At 35.7% G+C, this 6,795-nt stretch overlaps 1 non-coding gene across 1 annotated transcript; it reads right to left on the reverse strand.

Moving 5' to 3' along the window:
- Positions 1-2,306: 2,306 nt before the first annotated feature.
- Trnah-gug (transfer RNA histidin (anticodon GUG)) lies at positions 2,307-2,378 on the reverse strand. Its single transcript has one exon. It is a non-coding gene; the product is annotated as a tRNA-His (tRNA).
- Between the last annotated feature and the right edge of the window lie 4,417 nt (positions 2,379-6,795).

The raw sequence follows: 6,795 nt of genomic DNA on the forward strand, positions 1-6,795 counted from the left end.
TGTGCCCTTTCCATACGCATGGCTCGAAAAGTATGTAAACTAGCGGTACATAAGCGACATCTGCGGATTTCAATCAGGCTCATGAAACTCGCCAGAACTGTCAAGTTGCCAAGGGGTTGATTTATAGCAAGCAAGGTCCCATTATAGTAAACAAAACAAACAAAAACTTTGAGGATACATTATCTGATGTAATTTTCTCTCCTCATAAAATAGTTCATAACCCGCAAAATTTTCGAAACTTTCAACCGTTTTCAAAGGTAGAGTGTTTATTGGGCTTCTTTTGAACCATCTGGAGGAAAATCAGCGAATTTCGGTTAAAGAGTTTGAACAACAAACGTTTTTAAAATATGTTGCTAAGGCGGGTAAGACGGACACCTCAAGGTCGGGTAAAACGGACACATAATTTTCTACCGGTATTTTAATTTTTTAATCGATTTGATCCTCAATACGCCTTCAAAAGACTTTAGTGTGCGGTATAGGATTTAGATACAAGGTGGATTAGATATATATCTGGTTTAATTACGAGGACGCAGCCACTATACAAGACATCACACATGCTATCTCACTTACAGCCAACCGGTGGTGCCGGTGAAAGTATCAAATGCATCGCGCGTCATTGTACATAGGACCGTAAGGGAGAACACTTGTGTTTGTGTCAGGCGAGCACGCGAAGCCAGCTGTGGACCATCGGGCGATTCCTGGATGCGGAACTCCGAACACGCACATTTAGCAAGAACAATTGTCGGTCGAAAAGCACTCACCATCTCAAACAGGCCATAAAAACTGTAAAAACAGGATCTCCGGCGAAGAAAGCGCCTATAAAATACGGAATTCCGAAACCACACTGCTTCGTTTCTGGACTCGGACCTGTTGGTTCCGTTTTGGTTGAAAAACGTTTTTAATTACTTAACCCACAAAAATATCTACTTTTACAGACATTTTTGCGGCAAAATGTACCTTTTCTGAACAGTGTCCGTTTTACCCGACCATTTTTGAAAAGTGTAATTTGCAAGCATTTTTAGATAGCCTAAATAGTCTTGATGAAGAAAATTTACTAATTCCAATGGTTAATGTGATAGCAAACAACCTAAACTACCCATCTGCACGAAAACTGCGATGAAAAAAGGAATATCTGATTTTCTATTGCAATTCTGCCTTAGGGTGTCCGACTTACCCGACTTTCCCCTATACAAATAAACGGAACGTGATTTCAGGAAAATGGTAAAAGAGTAGCAAGCAAAGAGTAGTAAACAAAAAGTTCGTTCAAGATAAAGATATTTTTAAATCAGTTTTCTAGATGAAAAAGGCCGAAAATAACCTGACCATGGGTATATCATGATTGTAGGAAGTACTCAAATGTTTGACCATATCAACAACAATCCGTTTCCAAGTTTCTGAACCACATTTGGGTCTCTTCCGGATAACGATCAATTGTGAGCCCCCTTTTTGACCACATATTTAAACGAAAGTCAATTCGTTACTGGGAGAATTAATGACATTCGTCGGTCACACACAGTACCATAAATTGTTTATAGGGGATTTGGTTTTAAGGTTTTCCGTAGCGAAAAATAAGAAGCACATTTGTTCTCGACCAACATTGTTGCACCAAAATGGTTTCAGTTACCGGTTTCGGTATGAAAAGTAAATAAGAACCTATTACGCGCATTTGACGACCACGACGAGCACGACTCCAAAGTCATATTCATAATTTGATTTTCCTTGAAATTGCACGCACATAAAATGTGTTGTAACGACACACCGTTATTCTATTTCGGAATTATTGATGACTTTCCCTGTCCCGAAGAGATTTCTGTCACGGCCCCGCAAATTTTGTTGATCCAAGATGAAATTTCACCCGAGCACAATCTTTTACTCTTGTTTTTTTTTACACAGAACCACAAACTGCCCGAAACAAAGAGCCACGTGATTGAGTTGGATGATGTCGTAGCGTAGCGCAAAGCTTACTCTGATCGTGTCAATCGACCAACATCATCGTCGTTTTGAGGTGAGAGGATGAGCAATTATTATTGTTTACAAAAACGAACACGAGCTCCTTTGTCGAGTTCGAGTTGAGGCACACGAGCGATCCCAAAGGCTACTTGGACTTTGATCGGGCGCCTTGCACTTGAACTCACTCGTAAGGGATGATATCACAACTTCCTATCACGACGGGCTAACGTGATACAAAACTCGTGTGGGCAAATTTATTACCATGATGAAAGCAGTGATGAAAGCATGATTCTTTCAAAAAAAACTTACCCATCCGTGACAATGCGCCAATCTCTCTCGTTCGAGAAACTTCGCATTGCCGTGACCAGGATTCGAACCTGGGTTACTACGGCCACAACGTAGGGTCCTAACCACTAGACGATCACGGCTATCGGGATTATTGAGTCGAAGAGGTGAAATTTGCGAAGAACAGGTTTGCGCTTTTTTACAAGCTAAATGCAAACAGCTTGAAAACGGATGACGAATGCGTGATAATGACATTCGATTCAAGTTGAAAGCATGATAAGAGACCGTATTATCGAAAATTCAATGAGTTATGTCCAAACATTCTTTCCTGATAAGTATGAGTTTCGATTCTAATTTTAAAGTTTAATTTCTGGTTTCTGAAGGAATATACTTGGGATGATATAATATTACAAAAAAAAAACGAAACTGTTTCAAGTGTTGAAGATTATCCTGTGTAAACCTTATGTTTATACTTTATCAGTTTATACAGTCCCCCCACAATCATGGGCCAGACCCAATTATTAGTCACTGGTCATTTGAACTACTGATATCTACTGAACTAAAATATTTTTTTTCATACTACTATTTTTAGTTTATCGATAATATTAGCAAAATGCATTAGAAATAGAATGTGTGCGCTTGATAACAGTAAAATTGATGTTTGAATAGTTTTTGTCATACGTTAATAATTAGCTGTTGAACTATCGCAAAAATTTCCAATGTTATAAGGTTGACATCTTAAACCGTTAAGCATCTTATGTGGGTGGTATTGAAAAATTCCAACATAATAAATACGACGAGTTTACGTTTTTTAAATGTTACTGAACGAATAAAACGTGAAATTTCAAAATTATTTGCAAAATAAAATTGACCCATAGTTGTTACAACATCTACCAAATTTTACTCAATCATGGGTCACTTTTTTGCTAGCAAAGCAACACATTTCGTGGTTGCTATAGCTCAACCCAAATGGCCCTTGAATTTATACAATCAAAGAAGGCCCCCGAATGTTTTCCAGAAACGCGTTGATTTCTATGTTGAAATTTGGGTGTTGCCATGGACTTCTATGTGACTAATAATTGTTACGGGCTACAATTATGACCCATAATTGTGGTTTTGGAAAATGCTGATTGTTTCGGTAAATTATGAAATTTTTTAACAAAACTGGAAATAAAAACACGTTTGAACTCAAAGAGGAAGCATTTAATGACTGAAATTCATGTAAAGCTTAATATTTGGTCAACTAACACCCGAATTGACAAGCATTTTGTGGTGAACGGATACGAACAGCTGGAAAACAGGATGACGAATGCGTTAAAATAACATTCGATTCAAGTTGAAAGCATGATAAGACACTGTGTTATCGAAAATTAAATGAGTTATGACCAAACATTCTCCCCTGATAAGTATGAGTTTCGATTCTAATTTTAAATTTTAATTTCTGGTTTCTGAAGAAATATACTTGGGATGATGTAATTTTTCTCTTGCAAAAAAAAACGAAACTGTTTCAAGTGTTGAAGATTATCCTGTGTCAACCTTATGTTTATACTTTATCAGCTTCTATCAATCGGCCCAAAACCTTTCCAAAAAAACGATTTCAGGAGTTGGCACTTTTTGCTTGTGAAATACTTTCATATTGTTGCTGTAGCCAAATTTTTGTGGTAAGGAAGTAGGACAGGAGACTGATAAGAACCGAAAGGAAAGGGGTTCGGAGCTAGAATTTCATCCGGTCAGTTTCTTGCTCCCTTCAACTTATTCCCTTTGCGAAATAATGATGGCGATGTGACGAATGCAATAAAAATATGCTTCTTATTTGCACAATAAACTCCTGGAATAATTTCCAACCATGATGATAAAACCACAACCCTTTCGTCGAGCCCTTACCCCTTTTTTTCAACTTCTCTTCCTACAAAAACCGAATTTGAAATGGTATCAAAAATGGGGGCTGCTCCCCGTTTAACTAACTTCCAAAAAAGGCGAGAGAACTCCATTGGGAACACCAGAGTTCCTCTCAAAGGCGTCAAAGGCAAAAGGTTGGAGGCAAAAGCTTACAGTAGGTCCTCAGTGTCCATCCGGTGTTGCCTTATCCGGTTCCCTCAATTTTTTTTTCTTACTTTCGAGAGGGACAAGTCCAATGGGGGATGGTCATAAATTGGATGCAAATTGTGTTTGTTTACTTAAAAATTTCTATGATTTGTATATTGTACCTATACCACGGAAGTTTAAAACATGACTCAATGATGGAACACAACACAAATCCTTTCTAGAAATTTTTATATTTTAAATTTTATTCACATTTTATCCAAATAAACTGGCAAATGTGTATCGATGAAGAAAAAAGAACAATTTTTCGAATTTTTTTATCTTGATTTTGAAGAATTTCCAAATTTGGCTGAATATAACGTTATAAACTTTGGAATCTAAAGCCCGGATTTTTCAAGGTTTATAGATAAAATTGCCCGGATTTGCACTGCCCGGAGAAGTGTGGAAAAATATCTGTTAAGCTTGAATTTGAATCATTCCCGATGTTCTGGTTCCATTTTTTTTCATAGATATCAAAATTTGTTGCCTGTGATTGGATTGTGAAATCTGTATCCCGAATCGTATCTTGGGTTTGCATTTGAAACTAAAACAAGTTTTATTTTCATTTTCGAAACTCGTCATTCCCGGAATATTAAAAGAAAATGTTTAAAATTACAAACCATTTTTAAACTTGGATTTGAAACTCTTAATTTCAATTCTTATGCAGTATTGAAACTTAAAAAAATTTTAAAATAATAAACAATCATTGAAATATCAGAGTTTCATCATTCGGAATTTACATTTAGATCCACTAGTTGAACAACGAATAAATTATTGAAGAAAGAATTCATAGGTATAGAAAATCAAAGATACAAAATTCAAACAAGAGATTTCTGGTTAAGGATTCTGTTATAAAATGCCCTTCTTGGTTAAAAATTATTGGGATTTTTTGTTTTTAATTAAGAAGATTCAAAAGTCGAATTCAAATAAGGAATTCATAATTTTTATTCAAGTTCAAAACGCAGAATTCAGATTCGGAATCCATAATTATTATTCAAGTTCAAAATACAGAATTCCGATTAGGAATTAAAATTCAAAATTGCCCAAGTAAAAACAGAAAACAGGTGAAAATCACTATAAGCAATAAGATCTCACTTCATTTTCAAGATTGCGTACTTTGCAAAATCTCTATTTTAAAAATCTTTTTCACAGGATTCGGTCCATGAAATAAATTATGATTTATGATTTTTTATGACTTACATTTTATCTTCAGGTTTAGGAAAATTCAGCTGGAAATATATATCACTGGTTTGTTGTTTAACATTATTTATATTGTAGATACTTGAAACTCTGAATATATCGAGTTTACAAGAGTAAATCTTATCTGAATCCCAAACTTATTCTTTTACTTTTATTCCATATTTTTTGGTACATTTTCACCAAAGTTTTTCTTTCAAATGAAGCCTTCAAAATATTTTATTTATTTTTAAAGCCTAAAAAAACTGGTAACTTTTATTACTTATTTTTGAAAGTTCATAATGATTCTGAATAAGGAGAAGTAGGCGATGCTTTGTTCGTATCGCACGTGCATTTTTCACTCCGATCACTGTGTTTGTTTTAGGGAAATTGTGATTTTTTCTTGGATTAGTGGATGAACTGATGAATAACTGCATGATTAATTGTATGTGTCCTACCTGATTTTCCGTTGATTTCAGTTGACATCATTGAATGATCCGCTGCAAGAGGAAAGACACTTCCTATTTACTCCAACAATTGGTGAGTTCGTTCTATGATCCTTCTCATCCATTTATTCTGAAATGATGTTCCAATCTGGAAGTTTTTACCTGAGAATTCTCAAAACTGGAAAATTCTTAAATACCGTTAATTGATTTATAAAGAGAAGTGAGATGATCCTCAGTATTTCGCGGGAAGCGCAGGGAAGTTTTTCTAACTATTGCAACCCTACTTTTCATCTTAAGAAGTGCAATGTCAGAAATATTTTCGGGCTTATTTTGTGGTTTTATAGAGTTGTTTAGAGAATACAATTTTATTTCAAAAACAAGTGGCTGGAAGAAAAGTGAAATACACATAAGAATAACGTCTAAAATCATCGAACAAATAAAGAGATTCTTCAAATTATGTTGTGCCATAAAGGGTGATACGGTCAAAATTTGGTCAATATTAACTTGACGTATTTCTTTCAATTTTGCTTTTAAAAACCTGAACACCCCTCATTTTGAAGGTGTGTGTGTGTGTGTGTAGAATGTTGCTCCTATTTTGATTTTAGAATTCACTCTTCAGTTGTCAAAATGCCGTCCAAGGAAGAAGAGCAGTGTATCAAAATTTTGCTCGCGCATCGCGAAAATCCAAGCTACTCGCACGCAAAGCTGGCAAAATCGCTAAAAGTTGCCAAATCAACCGTTACAAATGTAATTAAAGTGTTTGGGAAACGTTTGTCGACAGCCAGGAAGTCTGGATCGGGGGGAAATCGAAAACTGGAAGCCGCTGAGACGACAAAGAGAGTTGCCGGTAGTTTCA

The sequence above is a fragment of the Uranotaenia lowii genome, unplaced genomic scaffold (assembly GCF_029784155.1).
Source record: "Uranotaenia lowii strain MFRU-FL unplaced genomic scaffold, ASM2978415v1 HiC_scaffold_608, whole genome shotgun sequence".
NCBI lineage: Eukaryota > Metazoa > Arthropoda > Insecta > Diptera > Culicidae > Uranotaenia > Uranotaenia lowii.